General features: G+C 37.7%; 1 non-coding gene across 1 annotated transcript; it reads right to left on the bottom strand.

Moving 5' to 3' along the window:
• Positions 1–8,352: 8,352 nt before the first annotated feature.
• On the bottom strand, positions 8,353–8,460 carry LOC127740455 (small nucleolar RNA R71). Its single transcript, XR_008001131.1, has one exon. It is a non-coding gene; the product is annotated as a small nucleolar RNA R71 (small nucleolar RNA).
• Between the last annotated feature and the right edge of the window lie 2,184 nt (positions 8,461–10,644).

Here is a 10,644-nt window from a genome sequence, read left to right as displayed (position 1 = left end):
AATTTTATAACAGATTAATTATTTTGATGTGGTGGCAATACTTTGACTTCTGAATGTATGCTTAAACAGTGCATATGTCTTTTGAATTTGTTGTTCATGAATGTTGGCTCTTGTAAGAATGATGAAAAAGGAGACATGTTACTGAGGATCTGAAAAATCATAAAAATGATTCTTGAAGCAAGAAAAAGCAGTGAATTCAAAAAAAGGAAAAAGAAAAAAGGAGATTATGTGCGAAAAAAAGGAGAGGAAAAAAAACGAAAAAAATAATAATAATAAAGTCGTGATCCAAGGCAAAAAGAGTGTGCTTAAGAACCTTGGACACCTCTAATTGGGGACTCTAGCAAAGCTGAGTCACAATCTGAAAAGGTTCACCCAGTTATGTGTCTGTGGCATGTATGTATCTGGTGATAATACTGAAAGACAGAGTGCTTTGGGCCACGACCAAGACTCATAAAGTAGCTATGTTCAAGAATCATCATACTTAACTAGGAGAATCAATAACACTATCTGAATTCTGAGTTCCTATAGAAGCCCATCATTCAGAATTTCAAAGGATAAAGTGAGATGCCAAAACTGTTCAGAGGCAAAAAGCTAAAAGCCCCGCTCATCTAATTAATATTGATCTTCATAGATGTTTTTGGAATTCATTGCATATTCTCTTCTTTTTATCTTATTTGATCTTCAGTTGCTTGGGGACAAGCAACAATTTAAGTTTGGTGTTGTGATGAGCGGATAATTTATACGCTTTTTGGCATTGTTTGTAGTATGTTTTTAGTATGTTTTAGTTAGTTTTTATTACATTTTTACTAGTTTTTAGTTAAAATTCACTTTTCTGGACTTTACTATGAGTTTGTGTGTTTTTCTGTGATTTCAGGTATTTTCTGGCTGAAATTGAGAGACATGAGCAAAAATCTGATTCAGAGGCTGAAAAGGACTGCAGATGCTGTTGGATTCTGACCTCCCTGCACTCGAAGTGAATTTTCTGGAGCTACAGAAGCCCATTGGCGTGCTCTTAATTACGTTGGAAAGCAGACATCTTGGGCTTTCCAGCAATGTATAATAGTCCATACTTTGCCTGAGATCTGATGGCCCAAACAGGCGTTCCAAGTCAGCTCAAGAATTCTGGCGTAAAACGTCGGAACTGGCACAAGAATTGGGAGTTAAACGCCCAAACTGGCACAAAAGCTAGCGTTTAACTCCAAGAAGAGTCTCTACACAAAAATGCTTCAATGCTCAGCCCAAGCACACACCAAGTGGGCCCAGAAGTGGATTTTTATGTCATTTACTCATCTTTGTAAATCCTAAGCTACTAGTTCTCTACAAATAGGACCTTTTGTTATTTTATTAGACATCGTGGTTCTTTTGGTTCCCTCTCTGGGGCCGAAGCCAATGATCACCATTATCGCTTATGTATTTTCAACGGTGGAGTTTTTACACACCATAGATTAAGGTGTGGAGCTCTGCTGTACCTCGAGTATTAATGCAATAACTATTGTTCTTCTATTCAATTTAGCTTATTCTTGTTCTAAGATATCACTTGTTCCTCAACTTGATGAATGTGATGATCCATGACACTCATCATCATTATCACCTATGAACGTGTGCCTGACAACCACCTCCGTTCTACCTTAGATTGAGTGGATATCTCTTGGATCCCTTAATCGGAATCTTCGTGGTATAAGCTAGAATTAATGGCGGCATTCAAGAGAATCCGGAAGGTCTAAACCTTGTCTGTGGTATTCTGAGTAGGATTCGAGGATTGAATTACTGTGACAAGCTTCAAACTCGCGATTGTGGGGCGTTAGTGACAGACGCAAAAGAATCACTGGATTCTATTCCGACATGATCGAGAACCGACAGCTGAATAGCCGTGCTGTGACAGAGCGCGTTGAACATTTTCACTGAGAGGACGGGACTGTAGCCATTGACAACGGTGATGCCCAACATACAGCTTGCCATGGAAAGGAGTAAGAAGGATTGGATGAAGACAGTAGGAAAGCAGAGAGACGGAAGGGACAAAGCATCTCCATACGCTTATCTAAAATTCTCACCAATGAATTGCATAAGTATCTCTATCTTTATTTTATGCTTTATTCATAAATCATTCATAACCATTTGAATCTGCCTGACTGAGATTTACAAGATGACCATAGCTTGCTTCATACCAACAATCTCCGTGGGATCGACCCTTACTCGCGTAAGGTTTATTACTTGGACGACCTAGTGCACTTGCTAGTTAGTTGTGCGAAGTTGTGATAAAGAGTTGAGATTGCAATTGAGCGTACCATGTTGATGGCACCATTGATGATCACAATTTCGTGCACCAGAGTTACATAGAGTACTTTGGTGCTTAAGTTGGATATTGCTTTGATCTTCTGGTTTGATAAATTTTGTAGAAAATAATAGAAAAAGAAGCAAAAAGCACAAAACAAGTTCAAAAGAAGAAAATAGAAAGTTTTGGGAACACTTTAAAGCTTAGGACATGCTTTGGAGCCTTAGGCCACCTATTAAAAGTGTGGCCCACAAAGAAAAAACCCCCTGGGAGTGCAATAAAGTGGTGTTTGGTTCGCCAGGTTGAATGGGCATGTAGAATGAAAATGCCTTTGATATGGGACTCATGCGTACGCATGCTGCATACATACGCGCGATTGAAGATTTTTGTCATAGTCATGCGTACACATGCCTCATGTGTACGCATGACCCAGTGAACAGTGGGCGTTCGACACGCCAGGAAGAATAGGCGTTTGTGCCTTACACACCTTCGACACTTAAGTGAAGGCTTCTATTTGGCAATATATATGGGCGTTTAATGTTACACTTTGAGCATGTCACACGCCATATTTTACCTCCTAGGACATTGTTTGATTGAGTGGCACTCCACACGCCGTAGCCCGGCGTTACATGCTGGGCCAAGTTTCCAAAAGACTATTTCAAATACCCAATTTGGGCATTTTACACGCCACATCAAGGGCCTGCACACACCAAAACAAAAGGAGCTCCAGGGACCACAAAAGAGTGACGTTTCACACACCACATGTTGGCGTTCCACATGCTGAACAAGGAAGACCTCCCAGGGAAGAGAAGATGGACGTTTTACACGCCCAAGGGTGGTGTTACACGCCAAAGGGACCAACTCCAGGAAAGCATAGCATTATGCATGCAAAACGTGGCATTTATATGCAAAGCCTGGCATACACATATGGGTGTTTCACTTGTTCCCTTTGGCCCAATTTCCATAAGCCTCGTTTGCAACACTTCAAGCCAATTTAGGATGCAAAAATTGGGACCACAAAAGATACAAAGTTGAAGAAGTAATGCGGAAGATTGGATTTGATTTGTTTTATTTTTAAATTTAAGTTTGAATTTAATAGTTAGGTTTTGTTTTCTTTAGTATAAAAAGGTCCTAAAAACACTTTGAAAAAGGCATCAGAACCTTTTGCTATTTTTGATACCTTGTTTTCGTTTTGAAAGCATGAGCAACTAATCTCCTTAGATAAGGTTAGGAGCTCTGTTGATTCCTATGGATTAATGTTATAGCTTTTCTATCTTGATTAATGCATTGATGTTTTCTTAAAAAAAAGTTTTCGTACTTCATTCCAAGGATTTGAATATGTTGGAAAACAATTATCTTCTAATTTGAATTCTTTTAATATCTTGGAAAAGTTGATTAATTGAATTAATCTTGAAAACTTCTTCTCATAATTCGTAAGTTTTGAATTTGGACTTGATAAGTGACATCAAATCAACCAAGTTTAGTTCTTGAGAATTGTGTGGTTTTAAAATCAGTGAACGTTCTTAACCTCTTGTCACAATTAATTAATCAAGAAATTGATAATTGATTAGGATTAGAGAAATTAAATTACCAAGAATTGGAGTTTAATTACTTATGATTTGCCATAGAAATATCATTGTTTAATGAAGGTGGAAAGTGAAAAATGTTTTTCCGGAAGTTTCAACATGTCTAAAACCTTAACTCTTTTGAATCGTATTTCTTCCTCAATTACTTATGACTTTCTTTCATTCAATTCTTTGTCTATTTATCAATTGTCTTTGAAAACTTTATTCTTGATTGTCTGACTAGAGTGATTAATTGACCGTTGTTTGCTTAATCCGTTAATCCTCATGGGATCGACACTCACTCACCGTGGGTTATTACTTGATATGATCCGGTGCACTTGCTTGTATTTTGTGGGTTGTAAATCCGGTATTTTTGGCACCGTTGTTGGGGATTAATTGTGGTTAACAAACTACCAATCAATTGATTACCTAGATTAGACCTTTTTAATTGTGTTTATTCACTGTTTTCATTTTAATTCTCCCTAGGAACTCTCTTCACCTTGTGAAGGGAGTTCCAATTTGATTTCCTTGTTGTTTTTTTGTCTATGCAGAATAACAGGGATAAAGAACCTCTTCAATGCAATCTTAAGATTGAAAGAACTCTTTGGCATCAAAGGAAGCAAGCTAGAAATCAAAGAGTTGAAGAAGAGATTGAAAAAGAAATTGAAGAGGAATTTGAGCAAAATATGTTAGAGAATAACAATGCTAATGTTCCTCCACCTATGAGGACTCTTGGCTCTTTCACTACTCCCAATCCAGGGAGTTGTGGAAATAGCATTGTGACACCTAATGTCAATGCCAACTATTGTGAATTGATGCCTTAGCTTATCATATTAGTGCAACAAAATCGTCAATTCAGTGGGAGCCCGCAGGAAGATCCTAACTTTTTCATCTCAAACTTCCTGCAAATGACACGGTCAAGACAAATGGCATCCTGGCTGAGGTTTATCACTTGTTGCTCTTCCCTTTTGCTATAAGGGATCGGGCTAAGCAGTGGCTAGATAATCAGTGGAAGGAGAGAATAGCCACATGGGAAGGCTTGGTCACTAAGTTTCTAAACAAGTTCTTCCCACTTTAGAGGTTGACTAAGCTCAGAACAAATGTTCAGACCTTCAGACAACATGCAGAAGAGTCCCTCTATAAAGCTTGGGAGAGGTGTAAAGAGATGCTCAGAAATCGCCTAAATTTTGGATGCAGAAATCATAATCAGAAGCCCAATAATTTTAACAACAATCATTGACAAAACCACTTCCAACCTCACCAAAATTTCTTTAACCTCATCACCAACAACAACCAACACCCACCCAACCATCTCAAGACTCTCAAAGGCTTACTAATCTTGAATTGGTCATGGAAAAAATCTCCCAAGGCATATTCACATTCATCTAAGAAATTAGAGACTTTATTGCGGAAATAAGAACCAACTTCAAGAATCAAGGTGCTTCGATTAGGAATTTAGAGATGCAAGTAGGCCAAATTGCTCAACAATTAGAGAAATCTACAAATGTTCATCCAAGTGATATAATTCCATACCCAAGGGAAAAGTGCAAGGCTATTTATCTAAGAAATGGAAAGGTGGTGGGAGAAGCAGCCAAGAAGGATGCAACTGAAGAGAAAGAGGCCCAAGAAGAAGCCATTCTTCAAGATGAGCACGTGCAGCCCACCTCCCAGGATCATACAATACAGTGGCACAAGATGCACTAAAAGAGAAGATCCAAGTGCTTGAATACAAGCCAAAGATTCCATATCCTTAAGGGCTCCAAAGGGAGAACAAGAAAAAGTAATACTCTGAATTCTTGGAGATATTCAAGACTCTACACATCAATATTTCCTTTATAGAAGCACTTGAACAAATTCTCATATATGATAAATTCATGAAGGAATTATTGTCCAAGAAAAGATACTTAAAGGGAGGCGAAACAGTGGAGATGACCAAGGAGTGTAGTGCAATTATCCAAAGAAATTTTCCAACAAAGAAGAAAGATCCAGGGAGTTTTCAAATTCCCTGCACCATTGGCAATACCACTTTTGAAAGAGCATTGTGTAATTTGGGAGTAAGCATTAATTTGATGCCTTTATCCGTGATGAAGAGGTTATAAATTCAAGAGTTAAAGCCCACAAAAATAGCTCTACAACTTACAAACAAATCAATGAAGCTTGCACATAGAATAGTTGAAAATATCTTGATCAAAGTGGGAAAATTCTTCCTCCCAGTGAATTTTGTTATTCTTGACATAAAGGAAGATAAAAATGCCTCCATCATCCTAGGAAGACTTTTTCTAGCCACTGAAAGAGCTCTTATTGATGTTGAAAAGGGTGAATTAATGTTGAGAGTGCATAATGAGCATCAAGTGTTTCATGTTTTCAAGACCATGCATCATGCATGCGATTAAGAGGATTGCAAGGAGATTGAGGCAAAGGACCTAAATCTGAAGGTAGTGCCAAATGAATCACTCCCAGAAGTACATTCTCCATGCTTGAGTAAAAGGAAAGAGATAAAAAAGGTGCAACAAGTTTACCACTCAATTGAAACTACAAAGATCTTGCAACCAAAGCCCCCCTTTACAATCAACAAACCTTCTGATATCAACCTTAAGTTTGGTGTTGGGTATGTATCAAGTAAGGAGGAAGCTCCCAAGAAGAAAGTTCTTAGAGGGTGGAGGAACAAGAAAATTCCTACTGAAGACTTTTCACCTGGAAAAAAAGTGGTGTTATCTCACCATCCATTGTTGCCATATACAGTGAGCAAACTTCTTTCTCTTGAGCATCTGGAGCTAACATATGAAGACACAGGGAGGAAATTCAAGGTGAGAGGGGGAAGAAGTGAAGTGATGAGCGCTCGTGGACTATTTCGGAAGAGAATTTCTCAATAAAGTTGCGTTGCAAGTATAGTGATGAGCGGATAATTTATACGCTTTTTGGCATTGTTTTTAGTATATTTTTAGTATGTTTTAGTTAGTTTTTATTATATTTTTATTAGTTTTTATTTAAAATTCACTTTTCTGGACTTTACTATGAGTTTGTGTGTTTTTCTGTGATTTCAGGTATTTTCTGGCTGAAATTGAGGGACCTGAGCAACAATCTGATTCAGAGGCTAAAAAGGACTGCAGATGCTGTTGGATTCTGACCTCCCTACACTCGAAGTGGATTTTCTAGAGCTACAGAAGCCCAATTGGCGCGCGTTAGAAAGTAGACATCCTGGGCTTTCCAGCAATATATAATAGTCCATACTTTGCTCGAGATTTGATGGCCCAAACCGGCGTTCCAAATCAGCTCAAGACTGCCCATCGTTAAATGTTGAAACTGGCACTAGAATGGGAGTTAAACGCCCAAACTGGCACAAAAGCTGGCGTTTAACTCCAAGAAAAGTCTCTACATATGAAAGCTTTAATGCTCAGCCCAAGCACACACCAAGTGGGCCCGAAAGTAGATTTTTATGTCATTTACTCATCTTTGTAAACCCTAAGCTACTAGTTCTCTACAAATAGGACCTTTTGCTATTGTATTTTCTTCTTGGTTCTTCTGGTTCCCTCTCTGGGGCCGAAGCCAATGATCACTATTATCACTTATGTATTTTCAATGGTGGAGTTTCTACACACCATAGATTAAGGTGTGGAGCTCTGCTGTACCTCGAGTATTAATGCAATTACTATTGTTCTTCTATTCAATTCAGCCTATTCTTTGATGAATATGATGATCCGTGACACTCATCATCATTCTCACCTATGAACGTGTGCCTGACAACCACCTCCGTTCTACCTTAGATTGAGTGGATATCTCTTGGATCCCTTAATCGGAATCTTCGTGGTATAAGCTAGAATTGATGGCGGCATTCAAGAGAATCCGGAAGGTCTAAACCTTGTCTGTGGTATTCTGAGTAGGATTCGAGGATTGAATGAATGTGACAAGCTTCAAACTCGCGATTGTGGGGCGTTAGTGACAGACGCAAAAGAATCACTGGATTCTATTCTGACATGATCGAGAACCGACAGCTGAATAGTCGTGCTGTGACAGAGCGCATTGAACATTTTCACTGAGAGGACGGGACTGCAGCCATTGACAATGGTGATGCCCAACATACAGCTTGCCATGGAAAGGAGTAAGAAGGATTGGATGAAGATAGTAGGAAAGCAGAGAGACGGAAGGGACAAAACATCTCCATACGCTTATCTGAAATTCTCACCAATGAATTACATAAGCATCTCTATCCCTGCCATTGGAACAAACAACTTTGAGCTTAAGCCTCAATTAGTTTCTCTAATGCAACAGAATTGCAAGTTCCATGGACTTCCATTGGAAGATCCTCATCAGTTTTTTGTTGAATTCTTGCAAGTCTGTGACACTGTCAAGACCAATGGGGTTGACCTTGAGGTCTACAGACTTATGCTATTCCCTTTTGCTGTAAGAGACAGAGCTAGGATATGGTTGGACTCACAACCTAAAGAAAGTCTGAACTCTTGGGAAAAGCTAGTCAATGCCTTCTTGGCAAAGTTCTTTCCACCTCAAAAATTGAGTAAGCTTAGAGTGGAAGTCCAAACCTTCAGACAGAAGAAAGGTGAATCCCTCTATGAAGCTTGGGAAAGATACAAACAATTGATCAGAAAGTGTCCTTTTGACATGCTTTCTGAATGGAGCATCGTAGGTATCTTCTATGATGGTCTATTTGAACTGTCCAAGATGTCATTAGATAGCTCTGCTGGAGGATCTCGTCATCTGAAGAAGACTCCTGCAGAAGCTCAAGAACTCATTGAAATGGTTGCAAATAAGCAATTCATGTACACTTCTAAAAGGAATCCTGTGAACAATGGGACGAATCAGAAGAAAGGAGTTCTTGAGATTAATACTCTGAATGCCATATTGGCTCAGAACAAAATATTGACTCAGCAAGTCAATATGATTTCTCAAAGTTTGTCTGGAATGCAAGCTGCACCAGGCAGTACTAAGGACGCTTCATCAGAAGAAGAAGCTTATGATCCTGAGAACCCTTCAATGGAAGAGGTGAATTACATAGGAGAACTGATGAGAGAACTTTTGCGTGGTCTAGAAATTTGCGGATAAATCCTCGTTGCAAGTATAGTTTCTAAACCTTCAAAAGTCCTTTCATACAAACGTTTTGGGTGTCACAAGTAACAAACCCCTTTAGAAATTGTTAACCGAGTATTCAAACTTCGGGTTGTCTTCTCAAGGAACTGCGAGGAAGTATGTTCTTATTATTGGTTATAAAGGTTGTAATCGGTGTTTAGAAGGTGAGAAGCAAGTAATTTAAATGATGAGTGAATTAAATGGCAATTAAAAATAAATAATAATTGTAAAACAACTTTTGGCAAGATAAGGGAATTTAGAGGTCTAACTTAGTTATCTCTCTCAATTATAATAAAAGTTGAATCTAAACTCCACTTGATCAACCTTTGCCAAGGCAAAGGAAAGTCAAGGGACTAATTAAACTAACCTTTGAATCCTAATTATTTCCTAAGAAAAGGTTGGGATTATTTAGGTTCAGCTCAATTAGCAAGATAACGATTATTAATTACGTTGAGTTTAATAACTGTTGAATTACTAAATTCCTAATCAGAACCAAAAGAGAAAAAAAAGTAAAATTGCTGGAATAATAAAAATATCCTTAGATGAGAAGCAATGGCAATTTAATTCAAAGAGAATAATTATAAACTGAAAATACCTCAATTATCATTAAATAAAAATGTCATCAACAGCCAATTGGGCAACATCAATCAAACATAATAAAGGCTTCAGAGTGATCAAAATATAAAAGAGAAATTAAATAGTAAAAAGGAATATTAAACCTGGGATCGAGAGTCACTCTAGAAAGCTAAGAGAAGTCCTAAATCCTAATTTCTAAAAACACTACCTAAATCCTAAGAGAGAGAGAGAGAGAGAGAGGAGAGAACCTCTCTCTCCAAAACTACATCTCAAACATGAAAAATTTTGACGTTAGGATTTTTGCCAGTAAAGAATTTCATAAAAACAGCCGCGTTGTAGATATAGTCTCTAAACCGACAAAAATCCCTTCGTACAAACGTTTTGGTTGTCACAAGTAACAAACCCCTTTAAAATTGATAACCGAAGTATTCAAACCTCGGGTCGTCTTCTCAAGAAATTGCAGGGAGGTATGTTCTTATTATTGCTTATGAAAAAGGTAAAATTGGGGTTTTGGAAGTAAGGTGTGAATATATTATATGACAAGTAAAATAAAATAATAATAGCTGTAAAATAAACCTTTGGCAAGGTATAAGAACTGGAGGTCCTTTCCTAGTTATCCTTATCAATTGTGATGAGAATTGGATTTTTCTCCCACTTTGTTAACCTCTAACTATGAAGGTAAGTTAAGTCGATGAATTCCAATTTTCAATCAACAATGAGTTTGATAACTCTAGAGTCACCAATTATTTAACCAAAGCCAAAAGGAAAGAAAATTGAAACTGCTCAAATAAAAATGCCTTCAGATGGGAAGCAATAATCATGTAATTAAAAGAAAGCAATAATAACTGAAATATCTCAAATAATATTAATTCAAAGAAAATCATAACATGAAAGAGCTCATAAATTTAATTGGAAAAATAAATAAAAATAAAGAACCTGGGATTTGAGAGTTACTCCTAAAACTAAGAGAAGTCCTAAATCCTAATCCTAAGAGAGAGGAGAGAACCTCTCTCTCTAAAAACTAATCTAAATCATGAGAAGTGAATTATGAGTGCCTCCTTATGAATGGATGCATTCCCCACTTTATAGCCTCTAATATGTGTTCTCTGGGCCGAAAATTGGGTCAGAAACAGCCCAGAAATCACTTCC

The sequence above is a fragment of the Arachis duranensis genome, chromosome 6 (genome assembly GCF_000817695.3).
Source record: "Arachis duranensis cultivar V14167 chromosome 6, aradu.V14167.gnm2.J7QH, whole genome shotgun sequence".
Lineage (NCBI taxonomy): Eukaryota > Viridiplantae > Streptophyta > Magnoliopsida > Fabales > Fabaceae > Arachis > Arachis duranensis.
The sequence above is the reverse complement of the archived record's forward strand: the minus strand, read 5'-3'. Positions and strand labels throughout refer to the sequence as shown.